The 24757-nt window shown below is 39.5% G+C and overlaps 1 pseudogene; it reads right to left on the bottom strand.

Annotated features, from left to right (window-relative positions):
• Nucleotides 1-788: 788 nt before the first annotated feature.
• LOC131422963 (acyl-coenzyme A synthetase ACSM3, mitochondrial-like) lies at nucleotides 789-24397 on the bottom strand (annotated as a pseudogene).
• Nucleotides 24398-24757: the final 360 nt, after the last annotated feature.

Genomic DNA, 24757 nt, shown 5'->3' with positions numbered 1-24757 from the left:
GAGAAAAAACAAATTTCACAGGCTTCCAATTTCATTCACCAGTTATCTAACATTTGTCTTCTGTTCATGTCTGATTCCTGATTGTTCCTTGAATTCCCAAACATTATGAGTATTCTGATCATGTCTGAGACTATTTTATTTATATTTCATATATTACCATTTGCCAAATTTATTGTACTTTTTTGAAGAACCATAAATGAAATATTCTGTAAACTATATTAGATTAAATATAATAACCAACAATAGTATATGATACGCTTCTTTTACAATTAGACTTTGAAACAAATTTTAAACTATTTTTAAGTTATTTGAATAGAAATGTGATTAACAAAAATCCCTAGCCTATTTTCAAGTAGATACTTGTAATTTGAGAATTAGGATAATCTTCTGACATCTTTTATTTTTCTAAAATATTTTATCACTTGTTTAGTTTTATTTCAATGCTTGAAGATTGGTTCTGATTTCTATACCAACATATCAGAAGAATTATTCAACTAAGATTTGAAAACCAATAGATTTGGTTCATAAATTGCTTCTATACTATATGTTTAAAAATTCCTCAGCAGTTGATGATATTCTTTTTATATTACCAAATTATAGGAAAATTGACGCTAAAGCAGAGGAACTGATTAAATATTTTCTTTCAAAATTCAGCCTCTGACATTATAACCAGAAGATATTTTAAATCAATAGTTTATAAGCATACTATCACATTTTTTATCACAATTCCATTATCTTGTGGTTTCTACAGAGTTTGTTTTATAGATGTGATAATTAATGGAATGGATTTAAATTGTTTCCCATTCTTGCTTTCTCAGTTCATTTCTTTTTATCTTCCCACTGATAGTCTTTGGCAGAATTGAATAAATTCTACCTGTTGGGATCAAGGGAAGAAAATTAGCCCAGAAGTTTTTATCTTTAGATAAAGTCAATTATTTTTTTTTTAATTTTTTGTTTATTGCAGTAACATTGGTTTATAACATTGTAAAAATTTCAGGTGTACATCATTGTACTTCTATTTCTGCATGGACTACATCATGTTCACCACCAAAATACTAATTACAACCCATCACCACACACATGTGTCGAATTATCCCTTTCACCCTCCTCCCTCCCCCCTTCCCCTCTGGTAACCACCAATCCAATCTCTGTCTCTATGTGTTTGTTTATTGTTGTTATTATCTACTACTTAATGAAGGAAATCATACGGTATTTGACCTTCTCCCTCTGACTTATTTCACTTTGCATTATACCCTCAATGTCCATCCATGTTGTCACAAATGGCTGGATTTCATCGTTTCTTATGGCTGAGTAGTATTCCATTGTGTATATATACCACAGCTTCTTTATCCATTCGTCCCGTGATGGGCACTTAGGTTGCTTCCAAGTCTTGGCTATTGTGAATAATGCTGCAATGAACACAGGGGTGCATGTACCTTTGCAAATTGGTGTTTTCAAGTTCTTTGGATAAATACCCAGCAGTGGAATAGCTGGATCATATGGTAGACCTATCCTTGATTTTTTGAGGAGTCTCCATACTGTTTTCCATAGTGGCTGCACCAGTTTGCACTCCCACCAGCAGTGTATGAGAGTTCCCTTTTCTCCACATCCTCTCCAACACATATTGTTTCCTGTCTTGTTAATTATAGCCATTCTGACGGGCGTGAGGTGATATCTCATTGTAGTTTTGATTTGCATTTCCCTGATAGTTAGTGATTTTGAACATCTTTTCATGTGTCTGTTGGCCATCTGTATATCTTCTTTGGAGAAATGTCTGTTCAGGTCTTTTGCCCATTTTTTAATTGGGTTGGTAGTTTTTTTGTTGTTGAGATGCATGAGTTCTTTATATATTTTGGAGATTAAGCCCTTATCAGATGTATGGTTTGCAAATATCTTCTCCCAATTGTTAGGTTGTCTTTTCGTTTTGTTGACGGTTTCCTTTGCTGTGCAGAAGCTTTTTAGTTTCATGTAGTCCCATTTGTTTATTTTTTCTATTGTTTCTCTTGCCCGGTCAGACATGGTGTTTGAAAAGATGTTGCTAAGACCGATGTCGAAGAGCGAACTGCCTATGTTTTCTTCTAGAAGTTTCATAGTTTCAGGTCTTACATTCAAGTCTTTAATCCATTTGGAGTTAATTTTTGTGCATGGTGTAAGGTAAGGGTCTACTTTCATTTTTTTGCATGTGGCTATCCAGTTTTCCCAACACCATTTGTTGAAGAGACTTTCTTTTCCTCATTGTATGTTGGCTCCTTTGTCAAAGATTAGCTGTCCATAGATGTGTGGGTTTATTTCTGGGCTTTCGATTCTATTCCATTGATCTGTGTGTCTGTTTTTGTGCCAGTACCATGCTGTTTTGGTTACTATAGCTTTGTAGTATATTTTGAAATCAGGGAGTGTGATACCTCCAGCTTTGTTCTTTTTTTCTCAGGATTCCTTTAGCTATTCGGGGTCGATAAAGTCAATTATATAGCAGTTCCATTATGAACTCTAGATGAAAGATGAGGACACCCATTGGAATGGGTTTTTAGTAACAACCAAAAAGGCAGAGGGGTATTGTTGAGGAGACTTTTCTTGATATTTAGTATTTACGACAAGCCTGGTGAGCCAATGACCCGACAGATTAAGAGTTTCATTTTAATCTCAAAAATTCTGAATCCTTTTTTTTTTGTTTTTTTGAGGAAGATCAGCTCTGAGCTAACATCCATGCTAATCCTCCTCTTTTTGCTGAGGAAGACTAGCCCTGAGCTAACATCCCGCCGATCTTTCTCCTCTTTATGTGGGACGCCGCCACAGCATGGCCTGACAAGTGGTGCGTCGGTTCACGCCTGGGATCCGAACCCGGGCCACCAGCAGCGGAGCGCACGCACTTAACCGCTATGCCACAGGGCCGGCCCCAAAGATTCTGATTCTTATCCATGTGCTTAGTTCAGTTTGGAACATTTGGTGTAGCATGTTTGAGAAGAATGTTCATTAAAATGGAAAAAATAACCAGCTGGAATTTTCAGAACACTAAGCAAATGTTCAGCAGAATTAGAATACCTACCTTTCGGGGATATTTGTAGGGTGCTGTAGTTTTTTTTTACATGCTCCTGAATCTCTTTTTGCAGTTGTTCTTGATCGCGTGACTTGTAGTCGGCGTTCAGAACAATAAAAGCCTTTACTATCTAAAATAAATATTTGAAACACCAGAAAGATGAGTTGTGTATTTTTATGTTTTACCGTGTCTTGTTTGATTTCTTTAACTGGGAATCTAAGTGCCTGGTAGGTGGGCCAGAAGGTTTAATAGGGTTTGATCCCGCCTCTGTGCTCTTGAACCAGCCAGTTAACTCACATACCTCCTGTTCTGTGTCTAATACAAGAGAGCTTCTGACCACTGCTTCGTTTATGATCTACACTTGAACCTTCTCATCTAACTACATCTTGAGCTCTACTTTCTGACCTATGTCTGAATATCTCTGTTCTTGACTTCTTGCCTCATCTTTTATCTCCTTCAAAAAAGTGTCCTTTTGGAAACTTGGCAGTACACTAAGCACAGTCTCTTGTGTAACAACCCAGGCTGATCCAGCCTAGCTTGTAGGTCCTACTGTCAGTGTGGCCCTTATAAACAGTATTTATACTGGGTTTGCCATATCCTTGTTGATGAGAACCGTTCATTGAGGCTCTGTGCTCTATTCCAGAGACACTTCTGTTGATGCAAGGCTGTGAAGATTCCAACAGCCACTTTGCTATTGCTCTGACCCACTTACCTGGCTCTGAGGAACAAGAGCAGAGGTGGTGGCAGCTCTTGCTCTCTAACTGGCAGGAGACAGCCATCACTTTATCACTTTATGCTCACAAATCCTCTTCCCCCAAGTTTACCCTTCCTTGAAATGTTTTGGAAAATCCTGCTAGAGTTTTTGGACCTTTAATGGAGAAAACAGAAGGACATCCCTCACGTGTCGCCCCCTTCAGGAGTATATTGGAATTATGAATGTTCTCTCCTGGGGCACTGCCAACACTGCCATTCATTGCCTCTTCTAGAGGCAGCACTCTAGGTGAGTCAACTAGTATTCACCACCAAATCCAGATTACGAGCCCAGGGTTTGCCATGGAATGATGCTTCCTTGTAGGCAGTTCCGGGACATCTCCTGCAACTTTTATGATGAAATACTCTGCACTTAAGAGGCTGAGATCTTATTGAATTCATGGATTCATGTATTCAGCATGAAGATAAGCTGGCGACATTACTTATCCACCTTGGTCTGGGAATAAATATTTGATTGAAAATGAATTGTTTGAAACAATAAATCACTCAGAACAACCAGTCAGTGAGAAATGAAGACTTACAGTGATAAATTTTTCACATATTGATCATTGTTTGCCAGTGAGCAGTTTTATAACATTTTATGAGCAATTGTTAATTTTTGTCTTTACCAATCCCCTTGAACCTTTCTAATTTACATGTACCATAGGGCAGTTGTGCAACCTGGTGTGTGTGTGTGTGTGTGTGTGTGTATTTATATGCATATACAGATTTAATCCTATCCATTTTTTGACATTTTATAAAATTTATTTGCATTTTCACCTGCTCTACTGTTTTATCAACATTTTTGTGAATTTTTAAAAATTTTATCCTTGATATAATGAATCATTCAAAGGCGAATTATTTTAAGAACTAATGTTTGTAATTACTGGTTTGCATATTGAGGTATGATTTCTACACCTTGGATAAAGTCTACTTTATTGTTATGAAGGTCTTTATAAACCATTACAGAAAGTGATAAATTAACAAGGAATAAGCGAACATGATTAAGAGCATGAACTCTGAAGTCAGACAACCTGGGTTCGAGTCACACTTCATTGTATAATCTTGAGTAAATTAGGACACCTCTCTGTGCCTCAGTTTCCTTCTCTGTAAAAAGAGGTTGTAGGGATGAAATAAGTTAAGGGAGGCATAGAGCTTACACCAACACCTGGAACATACTAAGCCATCAAAAACTTTAGGTATTATTGTAGTAGTAGTGTAAGCACAAGATTTTTTTAACCTAAAATCCCCAAGTGGGCTTCAAAGTTTCTCTGAAATTCTATGCAAAATTTTGCATTTTTATGAGAAGAGTCTATGGTTGTGCTAGTCAATATAGTAGTCACAAGTCACATGTGGCTATTTAAATTTAAATGAACTAAAATGAAATAAAATAAGATTTCCTCAGTTGCACTAGCCACATCTCAAGCGCTTGATAGACACTGTGGCTGCTGTATTGGACAACGCAAATACAGAACATTTCCATCATTGCATAAGTCCAGTAGTGCCTGATGGCCTTCAAATTCCAAAGAACTGTGTGATCCAAAAAATTTAGGAACCCAGTGACCTAGACAAATATTCTCAGCCCTTTATTTCACATTCCAGTGTTAAAATAGTATTTAAAATCTAAATGTTCTTGTCAGAAGTAACAACAACAACAACAAAAGTCATCCATTCCTTTATCCTTATTGGAAGTTTTGTCTTTTAAAGAAGGCTTGTAGCAAGCACATATTTTTAAAAATTGTGAAAATATAGCTAACTAGGTATATTTAGTCATTGGCTGAAAATAAGTTTTTAAAGGAAAGTAGCTATGTGAAATTCCTAAAAAATATTAAAATGTAAAAACCAAGTGAGGGGACACAAAAATGATCAATACAGAAATTGAATTAGGGAAATACTCATTTTAAACCCCTTAGTTTTGAACAGTTTACCTGAGAAAAAAAATAAATATTCATGAAAAATCTCAAAGTAGTTATGATTAGCTAATAGTGTTAGGAAGTTTTAAAGCTAAAACATTGCAAAACAGGCAATAGTGTGAAAATGCATGAAATAAGTTGCAAAACAATGGTAAGTAGATAAAAATGACCCCTGTTTTGGATATTGTCCTAAAGTCTTCATTTTATCTGTTTTTGATCAATTCTCCTGGAACTTGCTGCTCAATCATAGGCCTGGCAGGACCTAGCCTGAAGAAAGACCCAACCCAGCTGGGATAGGCCTGCTCCCAGAAAGAGAGGAGCTGCCTGTGGTGTGGAGCACATGGCCACTTTGTGCATGGATACCTCACTGGGGACACCCACCCACATCTGCCAGGAAATGTTGCAGCTCACTAAAGTTGGGGAACTGAACTGGTCAAACTTTTCGCCTCACTTGGCTAATCCAAGCCCTACACCAAGACCCCAGAGCTGTTGGGGGACCATAACCCATTATGTATTATACTCTGGGTATCAGGTGACTGCCAAGCCAACCCTGGTCATAAAAGCTCAGCCAGCAAGTAAGCACCTGTCTAGGTGGATAAATCTAAGGATGCCTGATGCTAGGGGAGAGGTGCAGGAGGAGCTGAGACTCATGAAACCCTACTAGTGGAGTTCAGAGTGAAGGGACAAACTTCAATAATCACTGAATCTGTTCCCTGCTCTCGTCTACCTGGAATATTGGAGGCCCTGCCTGGCAAAGGGGGCCTAAACAGTGGCATGGAAACTTTAAACCCAAACTACCATGTGAGCAGCCACAACAGGAGGAGATTTCAGGACTCCTGTCTTATTCATGGCTAATTTTATTTCCTTAATCCTCTACTTATCTACCCACCCATCCTGCTTCTGGTTGCCTCAGTTCCTGTCTCTGCCCGGGCTCACACCCCTGTTTTCTGATGCCAGCCTATCCTCCTCAGCTACACCAGGACCATGTGGGTTTCCAGACTTTCTGGGTAAGAACTTGATCCTATCTAGCTAATCTCTGGCACCCTCTCCTGGTGTGAGCCTGGGTTGTTGGCATTCACACCATCTTTCCCCCAGCTCTCCACGGAAAGGATGCAAATTCATTCATTCTTTAGTTTCCTTATTTTTCGCTGAGGAACATTCTCCTAGAGCTAACATCTGTGCCAACCTTCCTCTATTTTGTATGTGGGTCGGCGCCACAGCATGGCTGCCGACAAGTGGTGTAGGTCTGCACCCAGGAACTGAACCCAGGCTGCCGAAGCAGAGCACGCGGAACTTAACTACTAGGCCACAGGGCTGGCCCCTCAAATTCTTTATAGCTACATTTTTTAGACTTATTCTATAGCACTTCTTTCTGACTAGCATATTTCTATCTGACTTGCATATTTATTAATAACTCTCTATCTGACTTGCATAGTTAGTGAATGAATCATTTGGGTAATTCTGTTTCAATGAACTATTGCTTAGAAGTGTGTGTTAGAATGCCAACAAGTTATAAAGCGGAGGTGAATCCATTCTTTTTACCTCTCCTCTGATGGGGTCTGGGCTGCTGACAACAGCTGACTCTGCTACCGCAGGATGCTCAGCCAGGGCACTTTCTACTTCAAATGGTCCAATTCGGTAGCTGGGAAATGAAACATATGGCAGGAATTTATAAACAGGAGCAGCAGGTTCACTCCAGGAAAATGATGATCAGTTAACATAGACATATGCACAGACGAAAAAGAAAATTACCCAGAGGATAATATGATATCATCCGATCTTGCCACAAACCAGAAATACCCATCTTCATCCATATAGCCCCTGTCCCCAGTGATATAGAAATTGCCTCGTAGAGTTGAAGCTGTTTTTGTAGGATTATCCTGTGAAACAAATAGCATTTTGTTAAGATTACTGTGAATGTGACTCTTCTGTTGGATTTTTAAATGTTCAAGGAAAAAGAAAAGTTTGGTTCCTTTGAGAAGCCGTAGACTGAAGGGGAGCCAGTGTGTGAAATGAGGATGAAATTCCAGCACTGAGCCAGCCCAATATAAGAAAGGTAAACTACAGTTCCAAAGACTAGGCATGCTTCCATCCTGAGGATTTTCTTAGATGGATCACAAAATAAATATTGCTGGAGCTCACAGCTCAGAGGAGTAGGCTAAATAAGTCTTTTGCTAATTGGTCAATATCTAACACTGGTAGGAAAAGAGAGAAGTCAATACTCAGAGTCAAAAGAAAGCACCAACACTTAATCATTCAATGAATAGCTTTTTTTCTTTTTGTATTTTGCTTTGTTTTACACAAATACAGAGAATTGGTCCTGTCACTTTGGCAGGGAGAAAAATGAAGCATTGTTACATTATGTAAAATTCGCTGGCAAGTAAAACCTGGACTATTGATTATATTGATGTAAAATTTGCTCTGATTTCTATGCTATGGTTAGAGATGAAAATATGTTTGCAAACAGTAAAGAGCTTGGAAGGCCTCTAGAGAAAGAAATGTACTTCATCTCACTGCCCCATTCTCTCTCCCTCTCACTCCTCCCAAGAAGGGAGACTCCTAATCAGATTTCAGGAAAATGATTGGATCCTGTTTTATAGTGGAGAGGATCAATGGATATTAAGAGGGCTGTCTTCTTTCTAGGGCTCCTTTCCTCTTGCCTTCTTGGGCCTGGAGCTGTGATCTAGCCTCGGGGACCAGCGTGCCCTTCTCTAGTAAGCATTTGGGGGTTTCTTCAATTCCCTGTCTGAGGGATTACTAGGCAGGACAATGAATCTCTCAGAAAAGGCCAAGTACCCAGGTGTGTTTTGTGGCAAGTAGGGATAGTTACCAAGCACTTTTGAGAGAGAAATAGAAGGTAAGAGGTTGTTTCATAAGTCTCTTACTACATAATGAGTAAAAAGGCCAAATGGTCGGGTAGGTAGAATTGAATGCCAATATCTCCTTCTTGTCCAGGAGGTAGAACATTGCCATTTACATCTAAAATCTAGGATAAAACAGAACAATTTATTTAAGAGAATTTTTATGTAATGCCAAATCTTAAATCTTTACTTTGCATGTTTTATTTTGTTCTGTTGCCCTTCAGGAATGCAGACGTCAAAAAATTTTTAGTATACTTTAAATTCCTAAGACAAATGTATTTATTTAAATTCTTACTGTAAAATATAAAATGCAGGTTAGCAAAATGTGAAAGAAAATAAAAATTTTCTGTAATTCTACCATTTAGCAATAATCACATTTTGGTGACATCTTTTGAGACAATAGGAAAAAATGGGATCACTTTATAACATACTGTTTTACATCCTGCTTTTATCATTTAGCAATATATCTTGATTGTCTTTTCCTCTCAAATCAATATTTCATTAGTATTTTTCTAACTTTTACTGTGGAACAAACAAAACCTCACTTGGGAAGCCAAACAGAAGTCAGCAGGAAAAGGGGAATGTTCTCTTGCTGAGACAGTGGTGGGTAAGCCAAAGCCTTGCTCTCTCACCCTCTCCCAATCCTCATGGTTCCCTGAAGTGCCTAATAGTAGCTAGCATTTATTAGACACTTACTGCATTCCAAGTAATAAATGCTACAGCTCTAAGTACTTCACACCTTCTTTAGTCCTTACAACAGTGCTATCTGGTTAGAACTATTATTAGGCTCATTTTCCATATGAGGAAACTGAGGTGCAGAGAGTTTAAGTGAGACAGTACATGATTGAGCAGGAATTCAAGTCTCAGCAGTCATACTCCAGATCCTATACTTTTCATCATTACACTTCTCTCTGGAATCTCTCCAGGAGTTCAATTCAATTTTTAAAAATCCAAATTACATTTCTCAGGTTGATTGTTTATGTTACATACCATATTTTACTCTAAATAACTCTTAGCTCTTTCTAAATATGAACACTCTACTCTGCTTTTATATACATCCACCAAGAACCTTCAAACCTGAGACGTGACTTCTGTGGAAAATAAGGGTATAATACTTATCGGCCACTTTCCAGAGGTAAAAGGGCTTATGTCCTTAATGATAAACTTGAAAGGCAAAGGAATTCTAAATGTAAAACCTTAATTTTCAATTCTTGCAAATAAAAAATATAAATACCTGCCCAGTCATCTAAAGAAATATGTGGCTCCAGTATCAAGGAATTATTGATGGAAAGGAGCTATTTTAAGAGCTCCAAATACTTATCACAGACTATTCTTCAATAGATGGGAAAAAGATAAAATGTCCTATCTTTGGAGAGAATCATGTTCCTCATTGTTCAAGGGATCTTAAAACGTTTAAACATGAAAATTATGAGCTTTGGGCTTTGAAGTTGCAAAATCTGAAATCGAGCTGGTAGGAGCACATTCCCAGATGCCAGAATATCATTGCAGATGCTGTTAGCCAGGTAACAAGAGGCCCAGTAACAAGAGCCCTTGGGGAAGAGTTAAAAATGAAGGTAGCTGCATTAGGGAAATGCAAATCAAAACTACAGTGAGATACCACCTCACACCCATGAGGATGGCTACCATGAAAAAAATAGAAAATAAGTATTGGCGGGGACGTGAAGAAACTGGAACCCTTGTGCACTGTTGGTGGGAATGTAAAATGGTCTAGCCACTGTGGAAAACAGTTTGGCAGTTCCTCAGAAGATTAAAAATAGAATTACCATATGATCCAGCAATTCCACTTTTGGGTATATACCCCAAAGAATTAAAAGTATGGTCTCCAAGAGATATTTGTACACCCAAGTTCATCACAGCATCATTCACAATAGCTAAACTGTGGAAGAAACCCAAGCCTCCATCAACAGATGAGTGGATAAGCAAAATGTGTTATATCCATACAATGGAATATTATTCAGCCTTAAAAAGGAGAGAAATTCTGACACATGCAACAACATGGATGAACCATGAGGACGTTATGCTAAGTGTAATAAGCCAGTCACAAAAAGACAAATACTGTATGATTCCACTTATAGTAGGTATTTAGAACAGTCAAAATCACAGAGACAGAAAGTAGAATGGTGGTTGCCAGGGCTGGGAGGATTGGGGAATTGGGAGTTATTGTTTAAGGGATACAGAGTTTCAATTTTTCAAAATGATAAGAGTTATGGATATAGATACTGGAGATGGTTGCACAACATTATGAATGTATTTAATACCACTTATTTGTGCACTTAAAAATGGTCAAGATGGGGGGCCGGCCCCACGGCCTAGTGGTTAAGTTCAGCGTGCTCCACTTCAGTGGCCAGGGTTTGGTTCCCAGACGCAGAACCTACAACACTCATTGGCAGCCATGCTGTGGTGGTGACCCACAAAATACAAAATAGAGGAAGATTGACACAGATCTTAGCTCAGGGCGAATCTTCCTCAAGCAAAAAAGAGGAAGATTGGCAACAGATGTTAGCTCAGGGCAAATCTTCCTCGGCAAAAAGAAAGTGGTCAAGATGGTAAATTTTATGTTATGTGTATTTTACCACAATAAAAAAATTGGGAAAAGAAATGAAGGTAGTGATGCTGATTGGGGATGTATGGCAGAGCACTGTTTTCCTCTTGGCCACACCCCTTCGCATTGAATTATAATTGCTCTGGAAAACCACTGGGCTCGAATTAGCAGGGAACCGGTGGTACATCGCGGTTGGGATCACTGTGAGTACAGCTGCACCTGTGAGACCGTCACAGCAATGCATGTTGGGAGCTGTCACTAAGAGGGAAGAAAGGAACACAGCTGTGTGAAAGGCCAACTTGATTGCTTGTAATGCAGACATGATAATGCTTAATTATCAATATATCTGTCTCCAACCTAAGGCAGCCTGTAAACCAGTGAACTATTGTTAAGTCTATTAACAGACTGTAACCAGGGCTTCCCTACCATCTCTTCTTAGAAGAGGTTTTCAAAGGCAGGGAGTGAGAGGGAGAGGTGAATAATAATAACGGCACCTATCTTTCAGACTTTTATTGTACACCAAGCACTTTGCTATGCTCTTTAGAGATGTTACCTCATTTAATCCTCACAAGAAACCTATAAAATCAGTTCTGTTGTTAGGATTACCAACCTTCTCAGTTTGTCCAGGACTGAGGCAGGAGAGTGCCTCTGGGATGTGTGACTTTCAGTGCTAAAACCAGGTAAGTCCCAGGCAAACTGGGGAAAGTTGGTCACCCTAGCCCCCATTTTACAAATCAGGAAACTGAGGCTTCAACAACTTACCCAAAGACACTCAGCTAGTGAAGAGCAGAGCCAGGCCTGAACCACTCGGCAATCCTCTCTTTAGACAGGTTCTCATAGCAAAGTTAAAGTTAGGACAAGAGCCCAGATCTGGTTTATTCAATAAACAGTGACATCAGCAGTCATTCTCATCTAAACTTTCTCAAACTTATCTAATCATAAGAATTACCTAAAGTGCTTGTCTAAAACATAGATTTCAGGGTCCCACCCCAAATCTGTTGAATCAGACTCTCTAGAGAACGGGCTGCGAGTCAGTATTTTTAACAAGAGGCCATGTGATTTTTATGATCAGATAAGCTTGGGAAACATTGATCTAATCTACAACTAATTCGCATTTAAGTTTGGTTCTGAGCTCTTCATTCCGTAAACTCATCCATTTTGTGTTTTTGTTGCTATGGTTTTCTCTCACTGTTAGTGCAAGTTCCTTTGTTTATACCTAGCTCTGGCTGGGTTGATCTGAGAACAATTCTAACCCTGTACAAAGCTTGCGGATGGGATGATAGGATGCCCCCTAGGGATCAGGTGGTGGTAATGGCAGTGGTTATGGAGAGCCAGGAAATGGCCAGGTGAGGCTGAGGAAAGAGAGGGAGAATGCTGCAGCCACTGCACGTTTAGCCTCTTTTGGCCTACTTGACCACTTCAGGAGGTCTTGACCTCCCTCAACAGAAGTGGCAGGGTGGTGTTGTGGTTAAGAGTGGGGATACTGGAACCAGATTGCTTGGAATTGAATCCTAATGCTAGAAGCTACTAGCTGTGTGACCTCTGGTGAAGTCCTTACCTCTCTGTGCCTCATCTGTGAAATGGTTCTTATATTACTATGTATCTCATAGGTTCCATCTGGGAATTAAATGGATTAATATTTGCAAAATGCCTAGAACTGCTTTGCACAAGCAACTGCTTTGCAAAAAAATGGAGACCAATAAACTAACGTTTCTAACATATTTCCATCTTTACATGGAAGTTAAGATACCATGGAAGTAACATGAAATCATCACCAAAACTAAGAGTATGGGGAGGGTAGAAGTGGGGTAGGTAAACAGATTGGGTTGTTAAATATTCTCCTGGAAGGGAATGTGCAAAGCTTAACATCAAAAGCAGGAGAAGGCTTTCCCATTGAACCAGGCTTCATTTTCATTCCCTTAAAATTTCCACAGATTAGCACCTAGTTAAGAAGAAGAAAGAGTGGAGTAACATTACAAGTAACTTAAAATTCATTCATTCATCACTCTGCATTCATTCAACAAATATTTACTGAGAACTTACTATGAACCAGGCTCAAAGTAAAACAAATTCTCTGCTCTCATGGAGTGTAGAGATAGACACTAAGCAAATATATATAATAAACTTATAATACTTAGTAAATTTATAATTACTAAAATACCATATTTATGAAAACATTTTTATTCATATTGGCATGATATGCAATTTCTACTTAATACGTATGTCAATTTTTGGTTTTATTTTATTTTTCATATTTTAATTTTTGACCAGGTGCTACATTCTCATGGTTTATAAATTGAAGCATTACAAAAAGACACACCGCGAAAAATTTCTTTCATTTTTCCCTTATCTGCTCCATCTCACCCCTCTCTTTCCTTACAAAATAACCACTTTTGTTATTATTTCATTCATTACCTCTAGAAATTCTTCTCATTTCTATGAGCTCTTTAAATAACTCTTTTAAGAGTATGCTTACCAAAGAGTTGTCCAGCAAATTCATAATATTTCAAGTAACAAAGAATTCAACATTTTCCATTTTTGAGGCAGCCCTGACTAAGAAAGTTCCCTATTACAGAAGGGGAAATCACTCTTTCTGTAGATCTAGCATGTTTTCACTTAAAATATATTTTAGTGCCCTCATCCCAATCAGTTATATAGTGGTTTTCCTCAATGAATGGGTATTTAAACAACTTTAAACAACTGTTACAGAGCTTTTTTGTAATCAGCTTCCCTCCATCTTTTTTTTTAAATTATTCTTCTAACCACTCCACTTCCTCCCTATCCCTCAAACAATCATAAGGTCATAATAAACACTTTGGTTTTATTCATCCAACTAAATCAAGGCCAGCCCTGTCTGTTCAGTGAGGTCCATGTACCGTTTCAGTCTGTCCATATCCTTCGTAGATATCCAGACCTGTCCTGTTTCTCCATTGTTCAGTCACTTAGAGTTGATTGGTTCCCCGCCACTCACACAGTGCTTTAAGCTTATGAACTTATAGCGTCTCAGAAACAGATAACAAGTTAAATTTAGGAGGAAAAATGGAGAGAAATGGAAGTTAGGATGATTGCTAATGAAATTTCAATATAAAATGTGTTGTAGTTTCTTCCTTACTCCCCTCTCCAACACAAAATAAATGAATCATTCTTTTTTTTTTTTTTAGATTTTATTTTATTTATTTTTCCCCCCCAAAGCTCCAGTAGATAGTTGTAGGTCATAGCTGCACATCCTTCTAGTTGCTGTACGTGGGACGCGGCCTCAGCACGGCCGGAGAAGCGGTGCGTCGGTGCGCACCCAGGATCCGAACCCAGGCCGCCAGCAGCGGAGCGCGTGCACCTAACCACTAAGCCACAGGGCCGGCCCAAATGAATCATTCTAACATCATAAAATGACTCCCCAAACACCAGTTTTTCTTTTTCTTTTCTGACTTTAGTTTTCTTGGAGGGGTGGGGAGCATGACTTGTTGCAAAAAACAGCCATGCCATCCTTAGGGAAGTTATCACATAATAACATTTTAAATCAGCAATTAAAAGTTTACCAATTGTCTGGATAAACTATGGAATATTCATGCAGTGGAATACTATACAGCTATAAAAAAGAATGAGGAAGCTCCTGGACCCTGCTGTCCAACAGAACTTTCTGCAACAACAGAAGTGTTCTATAATCTGCACTATCCACTACAATATCTTATAGTCCTGTGTGGCTATTGAGCACTTGAAACATGGCTACTGCCACTGAGGAACTGAATTTTAACTTTAATTAAAACTTAAATTTAAATAACTGCATGTGGCTAGTTATTACCATATGGGACAGCACAGTTCCAGGGTGTATATTTAGGCAAAAAAAGGAAGATGAAGAACACACAGTTCTTCATCTGTGGATGAAGGAAACACAGCATATAGTATTTCCATTTATGTTTATAAGAGAGCAGGGGAGAATATAAGCATATTGGCTTTTGTGTGCGTAGATTTCAGGGAGAGGGAGAATAGAGACTGAGGAAAGGTTTGGAGGAAGACTTTTCACTATATATTCTTATATAGCTATTGAAATTTATATCATATGAACTACTTCCTATTCAAAAATTTTAAAAAATCAATTTAAAAATATTTACCAATCCACCCTTTCAAATGGAACCAGTAATAGAACAAAAGACATTCATCCTTTTTCCTAGTTGCTGGGATAGGTTCCAAATAGGGGCAATTTCTCTACTTTCTCAGCTCAGGTAATAGTCATCATCCAAAAGATTAAACACTTTCTTACCCAAAACCACTGGGCTCAGAGGTATACACAGGGCTGAACCCTCCCTTTCCTCTCTTTGCTTGGGGGAGCCTGCCCTGGATGTAGTGGTTATCATTTACAGAATGTAAGCAAGAAGGAGAAAGAGGAGGAGAGATTGTTTAATCCCATACCTACCAGTTTGGAGCTATGTTTTAGGCAGAAAGACCTTTTACTTTATAGCTTCCTCTTCCTCTCCCCTCCCCCACTAGGTGCCTATTTACCAAGCTTTCTTACCTGTTCATATCACTCTGTACAAGCATTGGGTATGCAGTTGGCGATGAACAGAAGACTGTGATGGGAAACTTAGAAAGTGTCTGCAATTTAGAGGTAAACTCTCAGTCTTATGACAACTTTAACAAGTACCTAAACGTCTATGGTAGGCACAACATCACTTCAACCCTGTTTATTCTAACATAAATGCACTCACACCTTTCCTCTGTGTATCTTTTCAGGATAATTGACTTTCTGGATGTGACATATCTTAAATCATGTTGTCTATGCTGACTTGTGCAAGTTACTTTATTCACCAGTCCTGTCAGTGACACTGCTAATGCATTTCTAAATGTTGATCTCTTGTGCTCTGCCTTACTTCCAAGATGGAAGTTGGCTCAAAACCCAGCAGATAATGTGCAAATACACATGCTCCCTGGATCCATGGAGAAAAAAACACTACTCCATGCAGACTTTGCGCAACCTGTGTCTGAGATATTCCACATCACATCTGAATGTGTCAAATCCAGCCAGAACCTGGGGAAACAAAGAATAGCCCTGAAATATACAGGAAAACAAATTTAAAAGACCCATAAATGGATCATCACCTTGGCAGTTTTGACACTTCAAGCTGCTGTTCTGTGAAAGTACCTTCCGTTTACAGATAATCCTAAGCCAAACCTGCTATGGGTGTGTCCGGTCATTTTAGGAGGTCCACTTGTTCCACTGGTGAAGTAAATGGCCATCATCTCATCATGTGTTGTCTTCACACAGGTGTAGTTATCACTGGCATGTCTACGAAGGAAAACTACAATGATTCTGCACGTTAAACACAGCATCATAGACCGTTACCACAGAAAAGTATTCGAGAAACCATCTACTCGGACCTCTTCATCTCATGGATCAGGCCCCAGTGACTCAGGTTGAATTCCAAGGAAAAAGCCATCTCTCTCTCCATCTTTTTAGGTGCTTTCTGGAATCAAACTAAACTGTGCCATCAACAGCCCATTTATAACAGCTGTTTCATAGCTTTTTACTGTATGATAAAGAAGGGTTGAAGCATTTTAAAAACTCAAGAATTTTATCATACTGCCAGCAGAATGAGGATTCTCTGATCTTGTAATCATGGATATGTGAAGAACTGCCCTTCCCCTTCACTGTAGATGCCGTAAAATGTGATTTTTTTTAAATGGGTCTGTTAACCGAAGTCCTGGGTAATGGTATAAAGCAGGAGTCGGCAAACTACAGTCCACGGGCCAAATCTGGCCTGCCTCCTGTTTTCCTAAATAAAGGAACACAGCCATGCCCACTCATTTGCATACTGTCTATGGCTGTTTTCATGCTACAACAGCAGTGGTGAGTAGTTGTGACAGAGACTGCAAAGCCTAAAATACTTGCTATGGACCCCTTTTATAGAAAATGTTTCCTGACTCCTGAAAGGATGGTTTTTCTATTTCCCACAAGAGAGTCTACGTGGTTCTGAATACAGTGAACAGTAAGACTGAAGAGGATCTCAGCATCCATCAGGGAAGGAAGGGCCGCAGTGAAAGAGAAAGAGAACGTTTAGATCCAAAGGATAACTGGGCTGCTGTATCAGTCATACATTAGGACAGCTGAGAGGGCGTCAACTCTGCACATCCAGTGTCTAAGAGGCACACAGAGTTTATCTGGAAGTACTGGGCTGAGACTGGATGAATCAGAAACATCCAGGCCATGAGAAATATAGAAAAGCTGTTTTCAAAGACTAACAAAGCTAGACCAAGTGTTTAGTCTATGATTCCTCAATTATCTTCCTTAAAAATAGTCAGTACCTATAGCTCTGTACCTATGACTTCTATCATAGGTATGGTTGCTTTGGAAACCTAAGACAGGGTTATTATACTAACATTTCACTACTGGAAGCAGTAACATAGCAGGTAGGAGTGCGAGCTCAGAAGCCAGACTGCCTGGGTTTGGAACCCAACACTGCCAGATCCTAGCATTTGACCTTATTCATCTGTATAATTATAATACCTAAGATTTAAATGAGTTAATATATCTGAAGTGCTTGGAACAGTTTTTGGCACACAACCAGTGCCATGTAAATGTTAGCTCCTCTTGCAATTATAGCATTGCTTGTATTAGAACAGTACCTGGCCTTTGATAAGAACTTGATAAATGTCAGCTATTTCAGAGAAGGTGGGAATAAGTTCAGAGTTCCAAGCATGCTCCTAAATCCTTGAGCAAAGCATGCTCATTCTAGAGAGCGAATTTGCTGTCAACCTTAAGCTAAGATATAACCAATGCCTGGCAAGAGTTCCAAGTGACCCTGGAAGCACCCCATAGCAGAGTGTGAACATCAGTACACATCAGTTCTGTACTTGCATCCATTAACATTAAGTGTTCCTCTTAGTTTAACCTGATAGAAGTGTTGCTGCCAGCAAGGGAATTATATAGCCTACACAGAAGGATTGATAGCAGTCAATTTCCCTGGGAAATGATAACAGCTTTGTGGTTGATGCTGTGAGGCACCCCCTAGATCCCGCTGCAGGAATGAAGGACTTATCCCCACAAGTGCTGAGAGCTCTCTCTTTTTTTATTTTTTTTTTAATTTATTTTTTTTGTGAGGAAGATCAGCCCTGAGCTAACATCCGTGCTAATCCTCCTCATTTTTTTTTACTGAGGGAGACCGGCTCTGAGCTAACATCTGTTGCCAATCCTCCTCATTTTTTTTTTCCCAAAGCCCCAGTAGATAGTTGTATGTCATAGTTGCACATACTGCTAGTTGCTGTATGTGGGACACGGCCTCAGCATGGCTGGAGAAGCGGTGCGTCGGTGCGCGCCCGGGATGCGAACCCAGGCCGCCAGTAGCGGAGCACACGCAGTTAACCGCTAAGCCATGGGGCCGGCCCCTGAGAGCCCTCTTTAAAGATTGCCTTGGCTGGAGAGAGCTGCCTTGTTCAAGGTCACACCTGCTTCTAGGGACAGCCCACAACAATTACTGGTCAGTATGGGCATATAAACGCCAGGACCTCTTACTTTAGCTGGGAACAACTTTGAGGGGCTATCCAAACTCCACAGGTCCCAGTGGGTTGGCTGAGGGTTTTGGGGGGAGTACATGGCAGATAAATTTCTTCTTCTTCCCAATTCCACATCTTTCCCCCTCCTTCACAGGTGTTGATCCCAAGAGAACTCCTTAACACACTTCTTGCACAGCTAATCTCTCTCAGCAACTGCTTCCTGGAAATCCCAACCTACGAAAACACTCCAAGCTCCTTCATGCCTCAGAGCTTTGCACTGTTAGTGCAGCAATAATCATCAATTGTTCCCTTTGCCTATTGTTTTAATTTTCATTTTTCTGATCACTTGTGGGTTGAATGACTTTTCAACTTGCATTGTTTTGAGGAAGCTCTTCTACAACAACTATGGCTACTCACTTCGTCATCTCCTTGAGGTTCCCCCACTCTTCTCTGGGGTTCTGAGACACAATTAGCCTGGAGTGCAGATTTTCACATTTAGATGCAACAGCATCTACTGCCGGGGCTAAAACTTCATTGGTAATAATGCACTTTGCTTTTGAAGATTGTAGTCTGTAGAGGATGTCTTTCTGGGTCAGCTGAGTTGTTCCTGGAATTAAAACTGTCCCTAAAGGAGCAGAAAAGAAACAATGTTTAGAAGGAAGGATTTCTTTCATCATGTTAGTTAGGGTAGTGTAGATAGCTCATGTACATTCTGCATTTCTCAGAATGAGTTAGTCAATGTACCAGGCAAGGGATCTACTTGTCTTCCTCCCATTATTCTGCGTTTGCCTTTCTTGGGATCTCAAATTTACGACCCTTTTGACCTAACATGAAAGGGTGTTAAATGCTGGATGATTACCTTCTATCTGAAGACCATTCGTGGTGTTCAGCTTGAAGAGGGTTTTGATTGAAAAGTAATATTACCAATGTTTATTGAGTACTTGAGTGCCAGGCCCTATTCTAAGTGTTCTGCATATTTTAACTCATTTAACCCCCACCCAAAAGCCCCAAACACAAAAGGTATGAATAACTTGCCCAAGATCACCACCAGGAAGTGGCAGTGTAGGGACTGAACCCTGCAACCTGACTCTAGAACTGCACACTTAACCACTTCCATCCAGTGTCTCTTATAATGGCCATGACTGTCTTATGGTTTCTCTCCAAAGGGAAGGATTGAGGCATTCATCTTTTCTGTGCTGCTACTCCGACCTGCTGTAAATTCCCACCGTAGGGTGTAGTAGAATGGTTAAGAGTGTGTCCTGGAGCCAGATACTCTTACAGCTTGGCCTTGGACAAGTCACTTCACCTCCGTGAGTCTCAGGTTCTGCCTGGTCATTCCTAGACTCTTGGCACTGACTCATCTTTATTTTGGAAAGGTCAAGCCCCTTCAGTGGAGTTCTTCAGGAAACAGAAAACCAGGGAGAAAATACAATTCTTTGGAATATCTTCCTTTTCTAAACAGGGCAATGTAGCAATTTGTATGAGACTTTAACTCCATGGATACTCCTTATTGTTCCACCAAGGGATAAGTAATTAACCTACCATGGCGTAACACTTTTCCATAATTTAAAGGCACTCTCTAGCAATAAGCCCACTGCCAGTATTTCATGCCCAGAAGAAGCACTTTATTTAAAGACATTACCCTTAGAAAATTAATTTCTGCCAATAGATAATTCATGTCATATCTTTAAAATAATCTATTAACAGTGATCACTCTTACCTATTAAAACTATTTCCTGTCGAGATTAATCATTCTGGGAAGCATTACATAGTTTCTTGCCAGGGAGAAAACTGTTACTTTAAATACAAAAATAAAATCTTCCAGTATTGCTCTGGACTGATGTCCTAGTTGAATATAAAAAACACAATGGATTTGTTTATTCACTCATTCATTTAAAAATATATATTGAGAGCCTACCATGTGGCAGACACTCTTCTAAGTGCTAAGGATACTGCAGAGAATGCGATGGACAGAGGTCGCTGCCTTCATGGATCTTACGTTCTAGACAGACATTAAGCACGTATACAATATCAGGTGATGATAAGTGCTATTTAAAAGGATAGAAAATGACCACTTTTGGCGGGGGGGGGCACTGTTTCAGATAGGGTGGCCAGGGTTGACCTCTCTGAGGAAGATTTCTATTTAAATTTGTTTCATAAAAAAAAAAAAGATAAAAACTTCCAGAAATAAAATGTCCATTTCTGCTTCACAGTTGTTGTTTTGCATAAGGGCATAGGGATTGATCCACGCTACTGACACTGGATAGGGAAACGTGTAAAGAAAGCCCCGTGCAGTATTAGAAAGAGCTCTGGGCTGGACATCTGGGATCCAAGGTCCTTGTTTTCCCTGTTCCTCTAATCAAGGTGTGACCTTGGCCAAGTTGCTGGGTTTGGACCTTGCTTTCCTCACCTGTAAATTTATGGAAGGACTAGTTCCCTGTCACTCAAAGGGTGGCTCATGGGCCAGCAGCATCGACGTCACCTGGAGCTTGTTAGAAATGCAGGCCCTCAGGTCCCACCCAGGCTTATTGGATCAGAATCTGCATTTACCAAGATCCCCAAGTGATTCATACGAGAAGAATGAACTAGATGATTTTAAGAACTGTTTCTATTCTGAAATCTTATGAAAATTCTAGGAAATGCTGGCGAGTGCATTGGGCTCTAGTACTGACTTGCTGAGTGACTTTGGGCAGGTGAGTCAATGTTCCTTTTTCCCTTATCTATGAAAGTTTTGGCTTCCCTGTTTATAAAACAAGGCTTTCCCTTCATAATCATAAGGCTGTTGCAAAGACAAAATGTGCAAATGTTTATTATAGTACTAAAGGGACTACATCCACCTAGAAACTTCCTAAAGACATGTGGACTGAGATTGGATGTTATACTAGTGTTTTGTGGTAGATATTACTTAAAGTAAGGGACCAACTCATTGGAAATTAATATTTTTTAATAATTATATACTGAGATTTCTGTTGTAATAGGATTTGGCCAATAATACACACAAAAGAGTTTGAAAATGAAAATGTGATATAAGAGTTTGTTGTTGGCACTGGGGGCTAGAGGGAAGATCCCTCTGAGAGCTTGGAAATAAGGGTAATAGATTGCCTTCCAAGAGCTAAACTATAAAGTCAACATAAAATAGATCAGAACAGAGATATGCAAAGTCAGTATAACCAGACACAAGGACTCACAGAGTAGCAAGATTAAACTGTACCCTGATATACCTGTTCCTTGTGGCCTCAGAGCAAAAGAAATAAAGATAGAAGCTGCCTGCTGAAGACCCTGTGCCCCTGCAGAGGCCTGTTGTTCTTTCTGTACTTTTTTTTTTCCTCTGAGATTCTCCAGTAGATGTTCAATAATTCTCCTTCCTTATTGAACTAATATGAATGGATTTCTGGTCCTGGCAATCAATCAGTCTCTTACTAAGACAGTGAGCTTAAGTAGCATTCAAGAAAGCAATCATTTTGTTAAAAAAAAAAAAACTGTATAAAAGTTGACTGTGCAACTCTAGTATATAATTTATATGTACACATGAGATTGGAGCATATAACTCTCCTCAAATGAAAGTAATGATTATAATAAATTAAGAATGTTACTTAATATAATGATTTATTATGACAACAGGGATACCAATTTATTCAACAAATATTTCACTGAGCATTTACTACATGCCAGTCATTGGAGGTGCAGAAATGACCTGTCATTGCCATTTAGGAGCTTACATAGTCATATGGGAATGACAGATGTATGAGCAAACAGTACACCCAGACAATATAGTACAGGTTAAAACAGAAATACATACATGTTTCTTTGGGGAGCCCAAATAGAAAGCACCTGGATTGGGACATCAGGGTGGGGTTGCCTGAGAAGTGACGTTAGAGCTGAGACTTGAAAGTCTAATAGGAGTTGTCCAGGTGGTTGGTGTGAAGGAAAGACTTTCCAAGCATAGGAAACTGTGTGCACAAAAGGCAGGAGATGAGAGAGATCACAAATCTTATAAGAAACCATTGGATATGGCTGGAGCACAGAGTAAGAGGGTGGGGAAATGAGAACAATGAAGGGAAGATAGCTAGAGCCTTCCATGACACACATAAGTAAGCTCAGACTTTATCTGGTAGGCAACGGGGAGTTATTAAATAATGTGAGGTAGCAAAATGACAGGATAAAATGTGTGTTCTAGAAAGAACATTGGCTATGGAGGATGAAGTGGATTGGAGTGGGGTGTGGGCATACGCAAGACCTGAATTAAACATACTTTTGGGGAAATGTAAAGATGCAGAAGGTAAAGATGTAGATGGTAAAGTCAGGCAATGGCAATGGAATTGGAGAAGAGGGACTCTGGAGGCATGTAGGAGGTCAAATTTACAAGATGATTAGGATGGAGGAGTCCAGAAGTCTTGCTTAGGGCACCAGACAAATGGTAATTAACCATGAGAGGAATGAAGGCATGAAACAAGAACTGGGATGGGTTCTTTGAGTTTGTGGCTGCTTTGAGTTTCAGATGACCATGGGTCCTATAGGAGGAGAAGAGCAGTAGATATGAGGATATGCAACTGTTGATCGGCATTCACTTAATGCCATTTCATTTTGAGAAACACAACGCCTAGTTTAGGTCCAAAGATACGGCATGTTTCCAACACATTTATAAGGTTCCTGAGAATAATACTATATTGTGTACAGTTCCTCAAATAATTTACCCAAATAAATGTTTCCCGATTACTTAGGTGTTTTGGAAAATCTCCCACCCATCCTAGTTTAAATAGAATCAGATTGCAAACTAACCTGTTCGCAGACAGGCTACATTTGAGAGCCACCATTCTGGGATGCTGGGCAGAATTACAATTACTTGTTCTCCCCTTTGCAGAGCAGAGGCTTCTGTAAATATGTTGGCGAATTTCCTGGACAAAGATCCCAGTTCCTCAAAACTCCATCTCAATTCTTTTCCATTTCCACTTATCCACCAGAAAGCTTTTCCAGCCTGAGGAAAGACGAACCAGTCATGGATTTAAAGGTGGTTATGCAGCTAAATTCTATTTCAAGTGACTTAATGAAATATTTCCTCTGAAGAAAATTCACAGGTCATTAGGACATACATAGAATATTTGGAAATAACTCTAGGTCCTTATTTCTAGATGTTGAGAGCTATGTCATTTCTTCTGACACATGTCATTTCTCATTGACCCTGATCATTTTTCTTTCCAAAAAGGCTAGAATTCTTGCATCCCTTGATATTTCTCTTAATGCTGTATCTAAACCTCATTTCCTACCATTTCTGACTCTTGGAATCACTTTTCACTCTACCCCTTTTTGTTTTTAAAAAAATTAAGCTGTAATCGTACATTTTGGTAACCCAGGCTTTCTTAACTAGGGAACTGTTAACATGTTGAGTCACATAATTCTTTGCTGTGGGGGACTGTGCTGTGCATTATAGGATACTTAGCAGCATCTCTGGCCTCTACCCATTAGCACCCACTCTCCCCCAAGTCATGGCTCAAAGTTGTCTCCAGACATTGCAAATGTCCCCTGGGGGCAAAGTCACTCCCACTTGAGAAACTGTAGTCTGAGCGGCCCTTGCTCCATACGTTTTCCGTATTGGTCCATTGGTCCAGGACGTCTTTAGCAAAGTTGAAATACTCAGGAATCTCCAGTTTGAAGTCCTGTTTTATGGATTCATAGTTGGAGAAATTCTGAGGGGTCACTAGTCTGTAATCTTTAGGCAATGGTCTCACAGAACCAGGAATTGTAGGCGCTGAAAATGCTTGGCAAGAAGTAATATCTCCATGGTGACGAGAACCAGAATCAGTCTTGTTGGATGTTTTAGCACTCAGGATTTCCACAGAGACCAATCCATCTAAAAGACAAGCACAAGGACAAGAATTTGTTTCTGTCCTAAAGGTAGCCATACCCCAAAGCAGCTAAGTTTTATTATTAATCAGCATAATAGTACTGTAAGAGAACATAAGTGAGGCCATCTTGTTCTACTAAATGGTCCCAGCCCCTCCTCTATGTGACTACTTGCTACTCTGCACATACTCTAAAAAAATTCACATGCTCTCCTGATTTATAGCTTCTGCTTATGTGTGTACTGCCCTACAGCTTGACAAATTAAAACTTTGTTCTAGGAGTTTCTCTCCAGGAACAGGCTGACCACAGG

The sequence above is a fragment of the Diceros bicornis genome, chromosome 26 (assembly GCF_020826845.1).
Source record: "Diceros bicornis minor isolate mBicDic1 chromosome 26, mDicBic1.mat.cur, whole genome shotgun sequence".
Taxonomy (NCBI): Eukaryota; Metazoa; Chordata; class Mammalia; order Perissodactyla; family Rhinocerotidae; genus Diceros; species Diceros bicornis.
The sequence above is the reverse complement of the archived record's forward strand: the minus strand, read 5'-3'. Positions and strand labels throughout refer to the sequence as shown.